At 40.3% G+C, this 23,242-nt stretch overlaps 1 protein-coding gene across 7 annotated transcripts in view; it reads right to left on the reverse strand.

Moving 5' to 3' along the window:
- NXPE3 (neurexophilin and PC-esterase domain family member 3) overlaps positions 1-15,094 on the reverse strand; it is a 58,313-nt gene extending 43,219 nt beyond the window's left edge. For 5 of the 7 annotated variants that reach the window (XM_036243822.1, XM_036243821.1, XM_036243818.1 and 2 more), the window contains exon 1: positions 14,983-15,094. The gene's annotated coding sequence lies outside the window, so the exon portion shown is untranslated. Of the gene's footprint in view, positions 1-8,798; positions 8,888-14,433; positions 14,541-14,982 lie in introns of those variants that run through there. The other 2 variants (XM_036243813.1, XM_036243816.1) reach the window with 2 other exon arrangements.
- Between the last annotated feature and the right edge of the window lie 8,148 nt (positions 15,095-23,242).

Genomic DNA, 23,242 nt, shown 5'->3' on the forward strand with positions numbered 1-23,242 from the left:
AAAGAATCAGGTTTCCCTGATGGCCAGAGAAGACAACCAGAGGTAAAACTCTACAGGAACAAGCTGCACCATTGTAGGCATAGCCTATGTACAGTGTGGTTCGGAGCTAGTCAGCAGCAGCAGCTGTGGCCAGTGGTGTAGGAGGATGGCAAGGGCAGCAGACCCAAGAGCTAGAGAAACTGAAGGGCTATAGGCAGCAATGCAAATACGCAAGAGGCCCCCCAGGGCCAGAGACTTCTACGGAATATCAATATGGAGGATCATGCCAAGAAAAGACCTGACTTCCTGCTATGAGCAAGTAGAGCATTAAATATGAATGACCATTTGTATATCTAACTAGATGTAGCCTGAAAAGAACCAAACAGACCTCACTCTTTTTAAAAATATATATATATATATTTTCTTTATTGATTTTAGAGAGAGGAAGGGAGAAGGAGAGAGGGACAGAGACATCAATGAGAGAAAATACCAAGTGGCTGCCTCCTGCATGCCCCCTACTGGGGATTAAGCCCACAACTTGGGCATGTGCCCTGACCAGGAATCAAACTGGTGACCTCTTGCTGCATGGGTTGATGCTCAACCACTGAGCCACACCAGCCAGGCCAAACAGACCTCTCTTTCAAAACACATATACTGCCCTGGCAGTTTTGTTCAGTGGTTAGAGCATCAGAGCATCAACCTGCAAAGCAAAGAGTCACAGGTTTTATTCCAGTCAAGGGTACATACCTTGGTTGCAGTTCAGTCCCCAGCCCTGGTTGGGGTCGAGTGGGGAGCAAACAATCAATGTGTCTCTCTCACATCAGTGTCTGTCTGTCTGTCTGTCCCTCCCTCCCTCCCTCTCTTCCTCCCTCCCATTCTGTCTGAAAATAAATGAAAAAAATATCCTCAGGTGAGGGAAAAAAAAGAAAACACATATACTAAAATATTGACAGTTGTTACACTTGGGAAGTTTTTGTTTTTCATCTTTATCTTTATGCCCTAATTCACTGGGAAATAAAAATCACAAATACCAACATAAAGCTGGTTTCTAAAAGTAATAACTAGGATCTGAAAAATGGTGGTGGAGTGAATGGAAGCTACACAGACCATCTCCCAGGACCAAACTGGATTTACAACGAAAATAAAGACAAGTCATCAGAAAAAGCCAACTGAAGAGCAGCTGGAGAAAACCTTATATCCAGGGATGGAAAGAGGATGCCAAATCTAGCCTGGTAGGAGCTGGGAAGTGCCAGAGGGCTGGCTGGGTGCTCACAGCAGCAACTGAGGGCTATCTTAGCTCTGAGAAGTTCCCTCTGAGAATTCAGGGGTTAAAACTCCAAGATGGCTCCACAGCACAGAGTGGTGGAGCAGGGAAAGGTTCCCATATAACATGTGGCTGAGGAACTCACCAGAGCAGAGATGGGAACATTGGCATTTCCCTGAAGGGCCAGAGCACTTGTCAGCTACAGCCACTCACCTTGCACTCCAGCAGAGAGAGGGCAGACTAGACTGGAACTGTGTGAAGAGAATCAGGGGTTTGTGGCACTGGGGAGAGAGCTGGGAGGAACACCAGGAGTTTTATACTGAATCACCCCCCACAGGACAGTAGCCACTTTACTCAAAGAGCCCCTTCCCAGAGCCCTGGGAGAAGCAACAGCCTCTCCCTCAGGAATTTAACACTATCCGGCTGGAGAAATGCAAATTGAGACTCATTAACAGCTAGAGTCTACCAGAAAGCAAGGAGGGGAGAAAAAAGCCTCCTGAAATTTGGACCAGGCTCACAGTGTTAGGGGTCCTGGCTCTAAGGACAAAGCTGTGAAGGATGGATCCTGAATTCCTATGCTGAGCCCCTCCTCCATGGTTTCAATAGCCATCTCTGTCAAGTAGCCCTCCGTTTTAGCCTGGGGGAGAAACAACTGCACTCCCTCAGGAATTGAACACCATCCTGTGGCTACGGGGACTGCACTGAGCCAATAATCCACACCCCAGAAACCACTTTCTTATCAAAGCCACTTTAACACAGAGGAAACCAATTGCCCAACACTCTGAAAATCCTCTTACCCTGTCCACCTGAGTGATTTTTCATTCAGCTGAGAGCTACAACGGGAGGCTCATAAAGTAACTGAGACTAATAGCCTGCAGGCAAAAGCTATTGGATAAGTGAATCTTTGCTTGATCGGAGAATCTACCCAGAAAAGTAAGACTTGACATTGGTGTTCAATGTGGGCCCTCCCACACTCATCCAAACCCAGTAGAGGGAGTCACAATCAGCAGAACACTAACAGCCACAGGGAAAATTTGGCAGGCTCCAAAACCCCTGAAACAGCCAAACTGGTGAAACAAAGAAACAAATCCCAAATGAAAGAACAAGAGAATTCTACAAAGAAGAGATAAATGAAATGGAATTAAGCAAGTTATCAAAGGTAGAGTTCAAAGTAACGATTACGAGGAAGCTCAACAGTATGAGTAAAGAACTCAACAGCATGAGTAAAGACATAGAAACAATGAAATCAACCAATTAAAAATGAAAAACCATCAAGCAGAAATGAAGAATGACATAGCAGAAATAAAGAACACACTGGAAGGAATAACCAGCAGAGTAGAGGAAGCCCAGGATCAGATCAATGAATTAGAAGACAGGGTAGAAAGAAATCACCCAGTCAGAGAACCAAGAAGAAAAAACAATTAAAAAACAGGAGGACAGCTTAATAGAACTGTGTGACAATATGAAACGTAACAACATCTGCATCATAGGAGCTACAGAAGAAGAAGAAAATGAACAAAGGTTAGAGAATATATTTGAAGAAATAGTGACAGAAAACTTCCCTACCATGGTGAAGGAAAAAGGCATACAAGTTCAAGAAGCACAGAGATTGGTGAGGGTGTGGAGAAAAGGGGACTATAGTACACTGCTGGTGGAAATGCAGACTGGTGCAGCCACTATGGAAAACAATATGGTGTTACCTCAAAAATTAAAATTGAACTTCCATTTGACCCAGTGATCCCACTTCTAGGAATATACCCTAAGAAGCCTGAAACACCAATCAGAAAGAATATATGTACCCCCATATTTGTAGCAGCACTATTTACAATAGCTAAGATCTGGAAACAGCCCAAGTGTTCACCAATAGACGAATGAATAAAAAAGCTGTGCTACATATACACAATGGCGTATTATGTAGCTGTAAGAAAGAAAGATCTCTTATCCTTTGAGACAACATGGAGGGATCTAGAAAGTATTATCCTAAGCGAAACAAGCCAAACAGAGAAAGACAAGTACCATATGATCTCACTTATTTGTGGAATATAATGAACATAACAGTCTGAGGAATGGGGTAGTCCCAGAGACATGGAAGTGGGGTACAGACTGACAATCCCCAGAAGAGGGTGTGGTGGGGGAGAGATAAACCACAGAACTTATATGCATGTATGCATAAACAATGGACATGGGCAACAAAGCTGGGGACAGGGCAGGGAGGGAGGGAGAGGGGGCAATCAGTGGGGGGAAAAGGAGAAACATCTGTAACAAAAATAAATTAATTAATTTTTTAAAAAAAGAAGCACAGAGAGCCCCAATTAAGAAGAACCCAAAGAGGTCCATGCCAAGACACATCATAATTAAAAATGCCAAAAATTAAAGACAAAGAGAGAATCCTAAAGGCAGCAAGAGATAAGCAATAGGTTACCTACAAAGAAGCCCCCATAAGGTTATCAGCTAATTTCTCAACAGAAACACTACAGGCCAGAAGGAAATGGCATGAAGTATTCAAGGTATTGAAAAACAAGGATGAATCCAAGACTACTCTATCCAGCAAAGCTATCAATCAAAATAGAAGGTGAAATAAAGAGCTTCCCAGACCAAAAAAAGGCTAAGGGAATATACTAGCACCAAACCAGCACTGCAAGAAATGTTTAAAGGACTGTTGTAATAAGCAGAAGAAACAGGGACAGACACATAACCATGATAGATAAAAATGGCAACAAATAAGTACATATCAATAATAACCTTAAATGTAAATGGATTAAATGCTCTGATCAAAAGACACAGAGTTGCTGAATGGATAAGAAAGCATGACTCAAACACAGTACTTGCCTCCTCCCACAACCATATCAAAATTACAACTAAACTACAACACAACCATCATTCAGCACCACCTGAAATCTAACTGAATGGAAGTCCTATAACTATGAAATTAAAGCAGCCTCCACACCAAGACTGGTAGGACAGGCTGGTCCCACACCAACATGTGGCAGATAAAAATCAGGAGGGACACCTCGGCTGGGAAGGTTTTCCATGAAGGGTCCCTGTTCCACACCAAGTACTCAGCTCAGGGTTCCAGTGCCAGGAAGAGAAGTCCCCATAACATCTGGCTGGAAAAACCAGTGGGAACTGAGGCTGAGGGAGACTGCGGCTGCTGGAGCCCCAGACAGCTCCTCTTAAAGGGCCCACACACATATTTACTTGGACTTGCTCCCTCTAAGCTCAGTGGGGAGGCAGCTTGAAAGGCACCGGAGACATACAAGGAAGAACTGAGCTGTTTCGCCTTGGGATGACGGCTGGAGAGGTGGCTTTCCCCTGGACAGACTTGCTGGCGCAGGCCTTTGTTCCTTTGGTGAGCCCTTCTCCTACAGAACTGGCAGACGGGCCATATCTGGGACTCCAGCATCTTGGCTCATACTGTCTGCACTGCCCTGGTGATTCCCTGAGGCCTTGCCCACCAAACTTTCGGGCCCACCCAAGCTGTTTCAAAAGGCTTTACCATATGATTGGCCTGTCTTGGATCCTGCTTCAGAGTTTCCTAAAATCTCTCAAACAAGCAGCATCTGGTCTCAACAAGACCCATACTTCTTGTTAAGTGGCCCCAGGCCTGGCACTAGAAGCAGCCAGCCTTGGTTCACAGCTTGGCTTTTCCTGGGCACCTCCAAGCCCAGTACAAGAATCAGCCATTGGCAGATCACTTTGTAGCTTATGCTGGGTGACCCGGATAGAACACAAGCAGTTGCTGACCTTGCCCCAGAGCCAGCACACCCAGTGGACAGCTTCAGACCACATCGAAACACCACCACCCAACCACCTCCACAAGTGATGCACTCAATGAGCGGACTCAGTGGGCACCAGAGCCCTGATGAAGTAAGTCTTGCTCTATGTAGTTGACCCCTACACAGCGGATCCTCCAAGGCAGTCAGAGGTCAGTGGTCACTGGGAACAGCCAGTCCTTGCAGCTGATTAACCTGAGTAAATCCCCCCCCACTCACAGGCCAACAGCAATCAAGACTCAATTACAACGAAGGGTGTACAGTCCACACTAGGGGTGCACCTCAAGGGTCCAGCTGGGGTGATCAGGGAGACTGTGCCACTGGATCCTATAGGATTCCTAAAACAATTGGCCACCCTACGAAGCCTAGGAAACATAGCAACTTTAATACATAGAAACAATCACAGGGAAGTAGACAAAATGAGGAGACAAAGAAACATGTCCCAAATGAAAGAAAAGAACAAAACTCCAGGAAAAGAGTTAAACAAAATGGAGATAAGTAATCAATCAGATGCAGAGTTCAAAACACAGGTTATAAGGTTGCTCAGGGAACTTCATGAGACCTTCAAGGAACTTAAGGAGACCTCCAAAGAACGTAGTGAGAACATCAACAACATAAAAATGGGCCAGTCAGAAATGAAGGATGCACTAACTGAAATAAAGAATAATTTACAGGGAATCAATAGTAGAGTAGGTAAAGCCAAGAAGCAAACCATAGATTTGGAATATAAGGAAGCAAAAAACACCCAATCAGAACAGCAAAAAGATAAAAAAAAATCCCAAAAAAATGAGGATAGTGTAAGGAGCCTGGGACAATTTCAAACATGCCAGCATTCACATCACAGGGGTGCCAGAAGGAGAAGAGAGAGAGAGAGCAAGAAATTGAAAACCTATTTGAAATAATAATGACAGAAAAGTTCCCTAACTTTGTGAAGGAAACAGACATACAAGTCCAGAAAGCACAGAGAGTCCCAAATAAGATGAACCCAAAGAGGTCCGTCCACACCAAGATACATCATCATCGAAATGCCAAAGGTTAAATACAAAGAGAGAATCTTAAAAGCAGCAAGAGAAAAGCAGTTTGTAACCTACAAAGGAGCTCCCACAAGACTGTCAGCTGATTTCTCAAAAGAAACTTTGCAGGACAAAAAGGAATGGCAAGAGATATTCAAAGTAATGAAAAACAACAAACTACAACCAAGATTACTCTATCCTGCAAAGCTATCATTTAGAATCGATGGACATATCAAGTGTTTCCCAGACAAGAAAAAGCTAAAGGAATTCATCACCACCAAACCATTATTATATGAAACGTTGAAGGGTCTTCTTGAATGAGAAGAACAACAAAAATATGCACAATAAAATTGCAATAAATACATATCTATCAACAACTGAATCTACACACAAAATGAGCAAGCAGAACAGAAACAGATTCCTAGATACAAAGAACTTTTTGTTGCTTGCCAGATGGGTGGGGGCTGGAGGGATGGGTGAAAAGGATGAAGGAATTATAAGTACAAATTGGTTGTTAGACTGATGAAACTCAAAGGAAGAGGGGAGGGAGGGCGGGAAGAGATAAACCAAATAACTTCTATGCATATATGCATAGCCAGTGGACACAGACAATACTGTGGGAAGGCAGGAGGGGCTGGAATTGGGGAGGAGGGAATACATTCAACAATAATTTTTTTTTTTTTAAATTTTTAAATGGGCAGAAGACCCAAACAGACACTTCTCCAAACAGGACATACAAATGGCAAGGAGACATATGAAAAATGCTCAACATCTCTAATCATCAGAGAGATGCAAATTAAAACGACTATGAGATATCACCTCACACCTGCCAGAATGGTGACCATCAACAAATCCTCAAAAAACAAATGCTGGCAAGGATGTGGAGAAAAGGGTACTCTAGCACGCTGCTGGTGGGAATGCAGACTGCTGCAGCCACTATGGGAAACAATACAGTGTTTCCTCAAAAAATTAAAAATGAAACTGCCATTTGACCCAGTGTTCCCACTTCTTGGAATATATCCTAAGAAGCCTGAAACACCAATCAGGAAGAATATATGCACCCCTATGTTCACAGCAGCGCTATTTACAAATAGCCCAAGTGTCCATCAGATGAGTGGATAAAAAAGCTGTGGTACATTTACACAATGGAACACTATGCAGCTGTAATAAACAGAGATCTCTTACCCTTAGAAATGACATGGAGGAACCTGGAGAGTATTATGCTAAGTGAAATAAGTCAGTCAGAGAAAGACAAGTATCACATGATCTCACTTATTTGTGTAACATAATGAATAAAATAAGCTGTCGACCAAAAGAGATCCAGAATCATGGAAGTAGGGAACAGTCTGACAAACCTCAAAGGGATAAGGGGTAGGAGGTGTGGGAAGAGATAAACCAAAGAACTTATATGCATATATGCACAACCAATCAACACGGACACCAGGCTAGGGAAGGCAGGAAGTGGTGGGAGCGGGAAGGAGGGAGTCAGTGGGGGAGAAAGGGGGACATCTGTAATACTTTCAACAATAAAAATAAAATTAAAAATAAATAAATTTTTTTAAAAGTTAAATAATGATAATAACTAAAGATAAGACAGAAGAAGAAAAAGAAACAAGGCATTAAATATCATATGGGAAAACAATCAATATAAAATGAAAGATTTAAGACTTTAAAACAAAGGCTATAATAAGAGACAAAAAAAGGACATTACATAATGATAAAGGGATCAATCCAACAAGGGGATATAACTCTTGTAAACATTTATGCACCTAACTTAGGAAACCTTAATATATAAAGCAAATCTTGATGGACATAAAGAAATAGATCGACATTAATACAGTTATAGTAGAAGAATTTAACACCCCATTGACATCAATGGATATAGCTTCCAGAAATAAATAAACAAGGAAAGAGGTTTTAAATTATATACTAGACCAGATTGATTTAATTGACATATTCAGAATATTTTACGCCAAAGCAACAGAGTACACATTCTTCTCAAGTGCACATGGAACATTTTCTAGGATAGACCACATGTTAAGATACAAAACTAATTTCAATAAATTTAAGAAGACTGAAATCATATCAAGCATCTTCTCTTGGTATGAAATTAGAAATCAATTACAAGGAAAAAACTGAAAAAACACACAAATACATGGAGGGTAAATAACATGTTATCAAACAATGACTGGGTTAACAATGATATCAAGGAAGAAACCAAAAGATACCTCGAGACAAATGAAAATAAAAACACAGCAATCCAATATCTATGAGACACAGTGAAAGCAGTCCCAAGAGGGAAATTCATGGCAATACAGGCCTACTTCAAGAAAAAGGAAAACTCTCAAAGAAACAATCTAACTTTACATCTAAGGAATCAGATAAAGACACTACAAAAAAAATTATAGGCCAATATCTCCAATGAACAGATGCAAAATTCCTCAACAAAATATTTAAAAACCAAATTCAGCAATACACTAAAAAGATCATACACAATGATCAAGTGGGATTTATTCCGGAGATGCAAAGTTGGTACAATATTTGCAAATCAATTAATGTGATACAGCACATAAACAAAATGAAGAATAAAAAATCATATGATCATATCAATAGATGCAGAAAAAAAGCATTTGAAAAAGTCTAGTACCCATTTTTGATAAAAACTCTCAGCAAAGAGGGAAGAGAGGAAACATACCTCAACATAATAAAGGCTATATATAACAAACTCACATCTAACATCATACTCAATGGGAAAAATATAAGTGTTACCTTTGAGGTCAGGAACAAGACCTGGCTGGTGTGGCTCAGTTAGTTGGGAGTCATTCCATGCATCAAAAGGTTTCTGGTTCCATTCCTGGCCAGGTTGTGGGCTTGATCCCCAGTAGGGGGCATGCAGGAGGCAGCTGATTGATGTTCTGTTTCTCTCTCCCTCTCCCTTTTCTCTCTCTTCAAAAATCAATAAAAAGATCTTTTTTTAAAAAAGATCAGGAACAAGACAGGGATGTCCATTTTCACCACTCTTATTCAACACAGTACTGGAAGTCCTAGCGACAGCAATCAGACAAGAAGAAGAAATAAAAAGCATCCAAATTGGAAATAAATAAATAAAACTGTTATTATTTGCAGATGACATGATAGTATATGTAGCAAACCCTAAATATCCCACCAAAAAAGTATTGGAACTAATAAATGAACTTAGTAAAGTCAGAGTATACAAAAATAAATATTCAGAAATCGGCTGCATTTTTATACACCAATAATGAACTACCAGAAAGAAAAACAACAACAAAAAAATTCCCATCTACAATTGCATCAAAAAATAAAATAACTAAGAGTAAATTTAATGAAGAAGGTAAATGATTTGCACTCAAAAAATTATAAAACACTGAAAAGGATACAAATAAATGGAAGTATATACCGTGTTCATAGATAAAAAGAATTAACATCATTAAAATGCTCATACTACCCAAAGCAATCTACAGATTCAATGCAATTCCTATCAAAATACCAATGGCATTTTTCACAGAACTAGAACAAATAATCCAAACATTTATATGGAATCACAAAATATCATGAATAGCCACAGCAATCTTGAGAAAGAAGAACAAAATTGGAGGTATCATGCTACCTGATATCACACTATCCTACAAGATGACAGTAATTAAAATGGCATGGTACTGGGATAAAAACAGACACAGAAATCAATGGAACAGAATAGAGAAATCAGAAATAAACCCGCACCTTTATGGTCAATTAATATATGACAAAGGAGGCAAAAACATACAATAGGATAAAGAGAGTCTAATTAATAATGATGATAGTAAAAATGGACAGCTAGAGGCAAAAAAGTTAAACTGGACCACTTTCTTACACTATACACAAAAATAAACTCAAAATAGGTTGAAGACTCAAAACCATAAAACTCCTAAAATAAAACATAGGCAGTAAAATCTTGAACATTTTTCTTGGCAATCTTTTTCTGACATATCTCCTCAGACAAAGGAAACAAAGGAAAATGTAAACAAATGGGACAACATCAAACTAAAAAGTTTTACACAGCAAAGGAAACTATCAATAAAAAGAAAAGACAACTTAGTAAATGGAATAAGATATTTGCCAATGATACAGGTGATAAGGAATTAACATCCAAAATTTATAAAGAACTCATACAACTCAACACCCCAAAACAAACAACCAAATTAAAAAATGGGCAAAGAACCTGAATACATACTTCTCCAAAGAGGACAGACATACAGATGGCCAAAATATCAAATATGAAAAGATGCTCAATGTTGCTAATTTTCAGAGAAATACAAATTAAAACCACAATGAGGTATCACCTCACACCAGTCAGAATGGCTATCATCAGTAAATTAACAAACAAGTGTTGACGAGGATCTAGACAAAAGGGAACCCTCGATAATCTGCACTGTTGGTATGAAGGCAGATTGGTGCAGCCACTAAGAAAAACAGTAAGAAAGGTCCTCAAAAATTTTAAAATGAAACTGCCTCATGACTCAGCAATTCCAGTTTTGAGTAAGTATCTGAAGAAACCCAAAACACTGAATTGAAAGAATATATGCACCCCTATGTTCACTGCACCATTATTTACAATAGGCACGACATGGAAGCAACCCAAGTGTTTTAGTAGATAAGTGGATAAAAAAGTTGTGGTACATATATACAATGGAATATTACTTGGCCATAATAATAACAAAAAAGAACTCTTACCATTGGCAACAGCACAGATGGACCTAGAGGGTATTATACTCAGTGAAATAAGTCAGTCAGAGAAAGATAAATACCATATGATTTCACTTAAATATGGAATTTAAGAAACAAAATACAAAACAGAAACAGACTCATAGATACAGAGAACAGACTGATGGTTGCCAGAGGGGAGAGGGGCTTTGGCGAGTGAGTGAAAAAGGTGAAACGATTAAGAAGTACAAACTGGCAGCTACAGAACAGTCATGAGACTGTAGAGTACAGCATAGAAAATGTAGTCAGTAATACTGCAATGACTATGTTGGTGCTAGAAAGGTACTAGAAATATCGGGGGAAACACTTTGTAAAGTATTTCATTATTTAACCACTATGCTGTAAACCTGAAACTAATACAAAATAATACTGAATGTAAATTGTAATTGAAAAATAAAATTTAAGTTAATAAATAAATAAATGAAATGAAAGGTTTCAAAGTGAAAGAAGACATATGTAACAGGTTTCCGTGACTTTCCTACAAATGTTAAAAGGAGGCATTATAACAAAACAGCTATTTGCAAAGAGAGCAGAAAAATATCCCTGAGTAGCTCAAATTTCCTTAGACTTAAGTAAGAGCAAGAGTGCTAGATGGGAATTACTCTAGAAAAAAAGTTTCCTAGATCAACCAAAAAATAGAAATATAATTTATCTTTTTTGGAAAGTTTCAGTTCCCAAGAAGAGGTGCTTATTAGAAATAAGAAATTAAAGTTTACATCTAACTTTCTTTCCAGTGTAAAGTCCTGACCTCAAGCAATCATGATAGCAGCTCTCATTCTTTTCTTGACACACTGAAAGCACATGTTGATGATTTGCTTGTTTTTCAATTTTTATTTTTATTTATTTTTTAATCCTCACCCGAGGATATTTTTCTATTTATCTTTAGATAGAGTGGGAGGGAGAGGGAAAGAAATAGAGAGAGAGAGAGAGAGAGAATGATCGATTTGAAAAGGACACATCGACTGGTTGCCTCCCGCATGACCCAGACCAGGGCCAGGAGGAACTGCAACCAGGGTATGTGCCCTTGACCAGAATCGAACCTGTGACTCATTGGTCTAAGGGCCAACACTCAGTTTACCACTGAGCCAAACTGGCCAAGGCAGTTTTTTTCATTTTAATACCATTCTTCTTGCTGCAACAGAGATAAGCACGTGATGTACAGGTTAAAGGTACTGAAATGAAGTCACAGTAAACATACTTGAAATCAAGAGTACAATTTTATAGCAGAGATGTACACAGATCAGTACAACATAGTAGAGTAGTGGAGATAGGAATATTTCCTTTCCTACCAATAAAAAACAGTAACTGGCTATTTATATACATAAATATGGCAAGTCACTCTGAGATCTGAGCTGAAGGTCAAAACTTTATACACAGCAATATAAATTAAAAAATATAAGCCTAATTTTTTTTTTTTTTTTTTTTTTTATCCTCACCTGAGGACATTTTTTCTATTTTTTGTTCAGGTAGAGTGTGGGAGGGAGAGAGAGAGAGAGAAACATCGACGTGAAAGGGACACGTCGAGTGGTTGCCACCCACACGACCCAACCAGGGCCGGGGACAAACTGCAACCGAGGTACATGCCCTTAGCGGGAACCGAACCCGGGTCTCTCAGGACCGCAGGCTGATGCTCTAACTGCTGAGCCAAACCGGCCAGGGCATAAGCCTAAATTTTTTAAAAGATAAAAAAAGAAGACCCTTTAACATTTCATTCATATATATATATATATATGCCAAAGGTAAAAGCTCCATGTGTTATTTTTATTAAAGAGTAGAATAATCATGTAGTTCAATGATTCATCCTACCACTACAAAAAACAAGAGGCATCTAGACAGATCTAAAAGTGTGATTACTCCAGGAGGAATCTAAACTTGGCCAGTTCTGTTTTCAAATCTTTCTGAAGTGTCAGTCCACTACTTACTCATGCCTAATATTTATGTTCAAAAGACAAGCAAAAAGTAAAATGCATGGTCTACTTTAACAAATTTTTATTAAGACTAATTACCTGCCAATCTAACTTCTTTATGGCCTGTGGCAACAATCCTAGACTTCCATTAGGTACCTGACCTCCTGATCATTATCTCACAAGAGAATTATAAAGTGATTACTTACATCACTTGGAATTACAATTGTCAATAACACAAATGATATACTTGACTTCAGTACTAAACAGAAAATTAGGCTGCAATCCAATCCTCTGGGGAGCTAATGTTCTTAGACAACAATTCCAAAAAGAGTATTTTAGAGGGCAACCATACATCCAGTTTCTGGGGCAGTCCCCATCTTAAATACTATGACCTGTAATTGTATTTGTCAGAGCAATTTTAAGTCAGAATGCGTGGACCCCTACATAAAAGACAAAAAGCACAGATTTACATGGAATAAACCCAAACTTAAGTGTTAATATCTAAACTTTTCAAATGGAAGCTGTATATTTTTCATAAGATACTGAGTAAGACCTTGAAACTTAACTGGGCAGGGTCTAAAGAGAGAAATAGACACACATCCAAGACGATGACAATGATGGATCAACCAAAGAAGGTCAATCCTTGAACAAAGATGAAGCAGAGACACAGGTCTGCAGGACTTGTTTTCCTAGATCCCATTTCTCCTTAACATACCCCACCGTGGGGTAGAGAAGTAGGGAAGTAAACAAATCAGTTAAAGGGAACAGTAACTGCTATAAGAATAAATGAGGCATGTTGATGGGGTCTTCACCCTTGCATGTATATTAATAGCATCTTGGAAGCTTTTAAAATATCAATGCCTGGTTCAGCTGATGTGGCTCAGTGGTTGAGCAGGGAACCATGCACCAAGAGGTCGCTGGTTAGATTCCTGGTCAGGATACATGCCCAGGTTATAGGCCCGATCCCCAGTGGGGGGCATGCAGGAGTCCGCAAATCCATCAATGTTCTCTCTCATCAGTTTCTATCTCTCTCCCCCTCTCACTCTAAAAATCAATAAAGGAAGAAAAAAAATGTTTTAAATAACAATGCCTGGAGGACACCAACCAAATGTGTCAGACAGAATCTGTGGAGTAGGGCCCAAGAAACAGCTTTTTTAAAAGGTCTCGAGATGATTATAATGTGCAGCCAGGTAGGAGAACCACTAGTACAGGGTGGCCAAGGAGTGTTATTTGTATCAGTTGGTCAGGGATGGCCTCTCTGAAATGTTTGAATTGTAACTTATATTGTATCCTCAGGACACCCCAATTCTGGGACACAGGGGACAGCAAACCTTACTTTAGTGATCTATCCCTTTTTTTCCTTTCTCAGTAACAAATAAGGACACTTTATTAGGCCCATGGAGCCTGTGAGGATAACAGACATGGAGGGAAGATACTCAACAGTCAAAGGAAAGCTGAACCCAACACTACGGAAGAATAGTCTGCCCCGTGGAATCAGACAATTTATTGGGGTCGGGAGTCCAGCCAGCTTTAAGCACATTCAGATGTTCCAAATGATAATTAACCGGAGTGGAGAGGAAACAGGCCAATCAGAGCAGCCTGATTCTTTACCTTTAGGAAATATGACATCAATCTTTCTTTAGTGTAAATAAAGAAAAACAATAAAAAGTTTACAAACAGGCAATTACAATTTCTTTTTTTTTTTTTTTAATAAACCCTGCCTGAGAATCTCTTACCTCCCTAGTAGCTTTTGATCAAGCGGAGATGGGCAACAGGCCACGGTTTCCACACCACACCTTGTAAAGTCACACGCGTTTCTCCCCATACGACCCGAATCTGATGTCAGTGAGGCCAGAGCAGCGCGGCGACCGAGACGCAGCTGAAAGTTGGGGGGGAGGGGCGGGAAGCGGGGTGTCTTCAGCGGTTGTCCCGAGCCTGGCTCTGCCGCTTTGCGGCGGGGGCGGCAGCGGCGGCACCAGCCGCACCAGCTGGCGGAGCAGCAAGTCCAAAAAGCTGAGGGTGGAGATGCTCTCGCCCAGCCTCGCCCAGCCCCGCACCCTGCCAAGGCTGGAACAACTCCAGCCCCAAGCTGCCCCCGCCTGGAGCCGGAGCCCCCTTTCCCGGCTCCGACGCCCCCAGCCGTACCCCTGCGGCTGCACTTCCTCCGCCGGGGCGCTGAGGGAGGACCTCGGAAGCCGAGAGGCGCGCGAGGAGCCGGGCTAGGGCTCGCTCGGACGCAGAGGCCCGGCCCGGTGCCCGCGCACGACCCGCAGGTCCGCACTCACCTCCAGGTCGGGCCAGCAGTCGAACGCTCTCCTGCGGCTGCAGACGCTGAACCCCGATTAGTCGCTGCCGTGTGAGAGCGCCTGGTCCCTGCTTCGTGACCCCGCTACGTCGTCTCATCCCGACCCCGGGCTACGATTGGTCGAGCCTCGGGAGGGGCGGGTCGAGGATGCCGACTGACAGCCGCCGGCGCCGAGCTCGGGGAACGGAGGCCTGCAGCCCTGGCCGCGGAGTTGGCTCATCTCACGCTCCGCGCCAACCACCCCAATTCCCGGCCCCTGCGTGCAAGGGTGCCCTGCACCTGTCACCCTGTGGCCTGAACTCTGGACACTCGGGACCCAGCTCGTTGTCGCTTCGGACCATCAGGGTTTCCCCAGGGCGCATCCGTTTCAGGTCTTTTCTTGTCAGCGAAGCGACCGAACAGGAGATGCCCCTACTTGTGGCGGAGTGTATTGTTCCCGTTATCAGAGAAACACGATTACCGAGCGCGAGCACGGAGACAACTGGTCCGGACGTCTCTACTTGCTTCTTAATGGACGACATATTCTTCTCTTCGCCCTTGAAACAGCCCTGTTCTTTTTACTCCCCATGTACAAGACGTGGGGCTTCTGGCAAAACGCCTGAACATCCCTGCTCCCCCCTCCCCCCACTCTCGCGCCCCTATTTGAACATTCTTCTAACCAGTAGATGGTCCATAGCAGCCTTGTGAAATTCAGGAACTGACAGGTGTCCTTAGAAAACAGACAAGCCCTTATATGGGAAGAGAGAGAGACAGTGGAGTGAACGGAATTTATCCAAGCAAAACCCGGTCTTAGAGGTACACCTACCTGCCCCCCAGACTATTACCTCAAGGTTGAAGAAGAAGAATTCACATAAATTACAACTAACATTAATTATTTTTACATGTATTGACCACAATGCATTCTACGTGCTTATTTAGATGTTTTCATGGCAGGACTACATGCATGAGTGACCAGACTCATGAATGGAGCAAAAGGAGATTCTGTATTTGGGCAGTCTTTTCTGGAGTAAGCATTTCATTCTCTTTATTCCTCAAGGAAATTCAGCCTTCCAGGGTCTTTTATAATGATAAAAAGTGCTTTCATTACGTCTGAGCCTAATGATTTAGATAGGGCCCCATAGGATAGACTTTTACTCTGTCGAGTCCTGTCTCCCAGTAAGTGGACTCCCAGCCAGCTATCTTTCACGGTTTGGCTGTCTGGCAAGTGACAAATACTTAAATAGGACATCCTGACTTCTAGATCATGATTTTGGACTACTTAGTGATCTTTTTTAAGTCTCACTCACACAGGCAATCATAATACTGAGGAATTTGAGTGCTCTTAAGTATATTTTTCTGTCATTATAGCCACAAACAAGAGAAGCTGGACCAGAGAGGACTGTCCTTCACTACTTGATTCTTAAAATTACTCTGACTACAAAGTCACCACACTCCCACTGCAGAGTAATACAGCACAAAGAATATGCAGTTTTGGATTCTAGCCTGCCTGGGTCTGATCCACAGCCTTGCCTCTTACTAGCAATGCCACTTTAGGCAAATTGCTTTACTTCTCTGAGCTTATTTCCTTAACTGTGAATTAGAGGCAACACTACCTGCCCTTAGGAATAAATGAGATGACATATGAAAAGTGCCTAGAATGGTGTCCCAAATCTCTTCCTTTTGAATTCCCTATCTCAGGTTATGACACAGCATAACAAATTTCTAAATGTTGCATATATGACAATCTAACTTAGAGCGATAGAAAAAAATGAAAACATACATAAATATATGTGTTATGATATAAAACCAAAGGAACTAGTCATTTCTGACCTGTCTGAAAATATAGTTTAGATACTAATGTTACTAAACTTTATTTTTTTAAGCAAGACAAAACATCAATCCTAAGGTTAGATAAGCAAAAGCAAATTAAACCTGTATCTTATGTAGCTAACTTGGGGGATATTCACCAGCAAATCTGGCTGTGTCTGATGGCAGAAGCTTGGAGGGCACAACCATGTCAGTTCCTGATTTAGTTCCTTTGCTTCCTCCCTTTGAACAAGTAACTAAAATTTGGGCCCAAGAACCACCTAAGAAGCATTATTCAAAATAAGTGACTGGCCCTGGCTGGTTTGGCTCAGCGGTTAGAGTGTCAGCCCACAGACCAATGAGTTATGGGTTCGATTCCAGTCAAGGGCATGTACCTCGGCTGTAGTTCATACCCAGCCCTGATTGGGGTTGTATGGGAGGCAGTCACTTGATGTGTCCCTTTCACATTGATGTTTCTCTCTCTCTCTCTTCATCTCTCTCTCTCTCCCCACCTCCCACTCTATCTGAACAGAAAAAAGAAAAATATCCTCGCATTTTGAATGCAACAGGTGAAGATAAGAAAAAAATAAAAGTGACTGCTGGCACATTAGATACCAATCACCCTATTCCAAAAACACCATGAACCAACCATGAGAGGATTCTGCCAAGGATAGGAGACTAGAAGTATTTGGTGCCTGTATTAGTCTTTTCAGGCTCCCATAATAATGTACAATAGGCTGGATGGCTTAAATAATAGAACTTAATTTTCTTCACAGTTCTGGGACTAGATGTCACTAATCAAGGTACCAGCTGATTCATTTCCTAGTAATAACTCTCTTATTGGATTATAAACACCTTCTCACTGTGTTCTCAGATGGCAGAGAGAATGAGAACTCTTTGGTGTCTCTTAGTCTTCTAAAAAGGAAACCAATCTCATAAGATTAGGGCCCTATCTTTATGATCTCATTTAACCTTAATTGCTTCTTGGGAAAGGTAGTCTCTTGCATACAGTCTTTCATGCACTCAGCCTTGGCCAAGAGCTCTTCCTTACCAAAAGATATTAATCCTCAACAGCTTGTGCTGGGATTATTGCCTATTGTGGGACTATCTTTCCCTGTTTCAGAGTTAATGCATATTTCTTTGTTCTGCTTAAGAAACCACAGAGAGTTTCCTCACCTCTTCCACCATGTAAGAGCATAACCGGAAAATGGTCATCAATGAATCAGAAAGCTAGCCCTCACCAGACACTGAATCTGCCAGTGTCTCGATTTTGGACTTTCCAACCTCCAGAATATGAGAAAGAAAATTCTGTTGTTTATAAGCCACCCAGTCTATGGTATTCTGTTATAGCAGCCCAAATGGACAAGTAAATGACCAAAGATCAGAGGGATAAATTATAAAACTCTAGAAGTATTCTGCATTCAGATGATTTTACAAGTGCCTTTAAGTTCTCAATTTTAGAAAAACTAAAAATTGAAATGGTGCATGATAGGTAGAATTTACAAAAGCCACAGAGCTCAAGAGCATCTATAAAAACTAAAAAATAAAAAAAAAGCTTTGAAAAATAGAAAAGTTGACTTACCTAATTTCATAACTGAGTATAAAGCTATAGTCATCAAGATAATTTAGTATTGAGATATAAACAAATAAATCAATGGAACAGAATAGAATCCAGAAATGGACACATATATATCTGGTCAACTGATTTTTAACAGAAGTATCAAGGTATTTAAATGGGGAAAGTCCAAACTTTCCAACCACTTAGGTACTGAATAACTGGATAATCATATGCAAAAACAAATCTCAAACCATATAGAAAGAAAACTACTGGCCAATATCTCTGAAGAACATAGATGCTAAAATTCTCAATAAAATATTAGCAAATTGGACCCCGTAATACATTAACCTCACACCTGCCAGAATGGCTACCACCAGTAAATCAACAAACAACAAGCGCTGACAAGGATGTGGAGTAAAGGAAACCCTAGTGCACTAGTGGGAATGCAGACTGGTACAGCCATTTGGAAAACAGTATGGAGTTTCCTCAAAAAATTAAACATGGAACTGCCATTTGACCCAGTGATTCCCACTTCTGGGAATATATCTTAACAATCCTGAAACACCAATCAGAAAGAATATATGCACCCCCTTTGTTAATAGCATTATTTACAATAGCTAAGATCTGGAAACAGCCCAAGTACCCATCAGTAGAGGAGTGGATAAAAAAGCCATGGCACATTTACACAATGAAATATTATGCAGCTGTAAAAAAAGATATCTTACCTTTTGAGACAGCATGGATGGACCTGGAGACTATTATGCTAAGTGAAATAAGCCAGTCAGAGAAAGACAAATATTATATGATCTCACTTATATGTGGAATCTAATGAACAAAATAAACTGATGAACAAAATAGGTCCAGAGACATGGAAGCACAAACAGACTGATAGATCTCAGAGGGAAGAGGAGGGGAGGGGGGTAGATTAACCAAAGAATTTATATGCATATATGCATAGCCCATGGACACAGACAATAGTGAGGTGAAGGCCTGGGGTGGGGCAGGAGCCAGGTGGAGGCAAGAAAAGGGGAGAAAATGGGGGACATCTGTAATATCGTCAACAATACAAAAAATGACATTAGCATATAAAGCTTTGGGAAATGAGACTATGCAGAGAAATGTCAACTGAAAGGAGTAACTATAAACTGACCATGTGCCTCTCTTGTAATAAAATGTTTCATCTTTATTCCAAATCATGAGCTTTTATACATGAGTATATGTACAAACTCATTTTGCAACAAGTGACTAACACAAACAATTGCAGAGAATATCACAATCGTTTCATAACCGACTTTAGAAAAACTTTTTTCCTTTGAATCTATGGACTCATAGAAAATTGCAAAATAAACAGGGAGGTACTATGTGCCTAACAGTAAATCTCACGTGACTATGGTACATTATCAAAACAGAAAAATCAATGAATAACTTTGTAAAGGTGTTATAATTACAAAGATAATTTAGAGATTAAAAGTTTAGGCTCTATTTAATATTATAAGTAAGTGGTAAACAATTTAGCACTCTTCATTTTCAAGTACTCTTCTGCCCATTTCAAAGAAGTAGGGACTATCAGTAGACGAATGGATAAAAAAGCTGTGCTACATATACACAATGGAGTATTATGCAGCTGTTAAGAAAGAAAGATCTCTTATCCTTTGAGACAACATGGAGGGACCTGGAAAGTATTATCCTAAGCAAAACAAGCCAAACAGAGAAAGACAAGTATCATATGATCTCACTTATTTGTGGAATATAATGAACATAACAGTCTGAGGAGTGGGGTAGTCCCAGAGACATGGAAGTGGGGTACAGACTGACAATCCCCAGAAGAGGGTGTGGTGGGGGAGAGATAAACCACAGAACTTATATGCATGTGTGCATGAACAATGGACATGGACAACAAAGCTGGGGACAGGGCAGGGAGGGACAAAGAGGAGGGAATCAGTGGGGGGAAAAGGAGAAACATCTGTAACAAAAATAAATAAATTAATTTAAAAAAAACAACAACAAATAAGGACTAATGCGCTATTTCACTAAAATTATAAGCATCTAGGACTACAAAATAAATCTGTCTTTATTTGTTTAGTAATGATAATTTGGTTTGAATTTGTTGAATGTGCAGATGGTGTAAATTTCCATATGATATATGTGAGTGAATAAATTTACTTTTTTTTTTTTAATTTCTTTTTTTCTTTATTTTTTAGAGAAAGAAGAAATGAGAGGGAGAGAAAGATAGAAATATCAATGAGAAAGAACATTGATTGGTCACCTCCTGCATGCCCCTCACTGGGGATTTGGCCCACAACCTGGGCATGTGTCCTGACTGGGCATTGAACCGGTGACTTCTTGGTGCATGGGTCGATGCTCAACCACGGAGCCACTCCAGCCAGACATAAATTTACTTTTTATTAACATTTTTCACATTTATACAATCACTGTTTTCTTTTTTTATTAATCCTCACCTGAGGATATTTCTCTATTTATCTTCAGATGGAGTGGGAGGGAGAGAGAGAGGAAGAGAAAGGGAGAGAGAAACATCAATGTGAGAGGGACACAAGAGAGACATACATGGACTGGTTGCCTCCTGCACCACCCCGACCAGGGCTGGGGACGAACTGCAGCTGAGGTACGTGCCCTTGGCCGGAACCCACGACTCATTGGTCCGCAGGCCGACACTCTAACCACTGAGCCAAACTGGCCAGGGCTACAATCACTATTTTCATAAAGCTTAGACTACTGACCAATGCTGCAAAAATTCTCAGACATTCTTGATATATCCCTGGTAAGCTGAATAAAATACTGAGGTTTATCATTGTTAAATTGATTAAACAAAGAGGCCATCAGACTAAGGTGGCTCTAATGCCATCGCAGCCTACATAAGTAACCCAAACCTAAGTGTGTAAATGCCTCAAGCTTATGAAATAAAAATGCTCAGAACAATCAGTCACAAACAGAAAGCTACGCTTTAAGCTAGAGCCAATCCAATAATTTTCTTTCTTTGCTTCATCTTCGTATGTAAGGATTTCTCGGGCTCCTGTTTGAGAGGCTCCTAACCACTTACAGTATTTTTAACACTTACTAGCATATTAATTTCTTTAGAATTTACAACACATTTTTCTATTGGGAAAGAAAGTCAGAAAAAACATTTTTTTCAGGGTCATCCCATAAAGCCTATTTAACAGATAATAACTCCAAAGTGATATACATTTGCAATAAAACAATGGGAAAATACTGTTGCAAAACAAGTAGTTAAGCAGAAAAAAACACAAGTCAACAGACAGAAATATTATTAATAATAAATACATAATCTAAAAAAGAGCGTAACTAGAGAAAGTGACTTTGGAGTTTTTTTTAAAACCTCATCTGAGGACATTTTTCCATTTTTTGTACAGAGTGGGAGGGAGAAAGAGAGGGAAACATCGATGTGAAAGGGACACTTCGAGTGGCTGCCACCCGCACGACCGGGGACAAACTGCAACCGAGGTACATGCCCTTAGCAGGAACCGAACCCGGGTCTCTCCAGACCGCAGGCCGACGCTCTAACTGCTGAGTCAAACCGGCCAGAGCTGGAGGAGTTTTTGAAGTTACATACTTGAAGGTGATATTGAGGATCCTAGATTTTTACTATGCTTCATTTAATTTTCATATTTGATAAAATATGCTGTATTATTTCTATAATACATAATTATAATTAAGGTCATTTTAGCTTAATTTTCACTGTGAAGAAAATGTTTGAAGAGGAATAATTTGATCGAGATAATTAGAGTGGGGGATAAATGATGGATGTTAAAATAGTATATGTGTATATGTCAAGAAGAAAGAAATTATATCATTCTGAGGGGAAATTAACCCATTGAGAATTATGTGTTCCAAGCAAACATTTATTGAAAATTACATAACTTTTTTCCTTCTAAAATAACTTATTTCATCAGCAGAGTAGTTTTATTCATTCAACACATTTAAATATACTGATATTTTTAGCAACTGCTTTGTTTTTAATGCACCAATCCAATAAAGATCATTTACTGCAAAATGAATGTAAAATCATGTATGTACACAAATACTTCTGAACATAAATATACACAAATATTTTTGGAAAAGCAAAAACAAATTAAAATATTTCAAGGGAGCAAGATACTAAATCGGGCTAGTGTTAAATGAAAGAAGTCGCCTTTTAGTAGATAATATTTAATTCAAACTTAGAAGAGGATGCTTATGAACAAAAGCAATTTATACAGAATAATTTAGGGAAAAAGAAGAAAATGGAAAAGATAGGTCAAAATTTTATTGTGATGGATTCTTAATTCTAAACTATTATGGGTATTTTTAGGTGAGCACTGGATGTAAATCAATACATTTTCCATTGAGAGTGACATTACTAGAGTCAGATCCACAGTGTGTAAAATGGATTTGCAAGGTGTTGAGGTAGGTGATGATTTCCACAGATATAAGGACCAGAACTAGAGGTATAGCTTAGTAAATAAAAGCAAAAGATTGAGTGAGAAACAAAGAAAGAAGGCGGGTGAGCAGGCGGTGCAGCTGCTGCCCAACGGCCTGGGCTCACACCTCCCTGTCCACATCCTCCAGTGGGAGATACTGGCATGTCCACCTGTCATCAGCCTCTTGGTGGGTCTCGTATTTATAGTCAGACTCGTCCAGTCTGTTCGGAGTCAACTTTATGTAAGACGAGAAGCGCAGCTGGCAACAGCACTCTTCGTGGGCCTGCAGGTGGCTGTTTTATCACTGTGTCCTCCAACGGCTTTTCTTCTGGGTGTGCATGGGGAAAAGATCTCTTGTATATCTTTCTCTTCTTATAGGAACAGCAGATGTATTCTGTTCGAGTCCCATCCTTATGACCTCTTTTAACCTGAATTACCTCCTTAAAGTCCTTATATCCAAA

The sequence above is a fragment of the Molossus molossus genome, unplaced genomic scaffold (assembly GCF_014108415.1).
Source record: "Molossus molossus isolate mMolMol1 unplaced genomic scaffold, mMolMol1.p scaffold_m16_p_5, whole genome shotgun sequence".
Classification (NCBI taxonomy): Eukaryota; Metazoa; Chordata; class Mammalia; order Chiroptera; family Molossidae; genus Molossus; species Molossus molossus.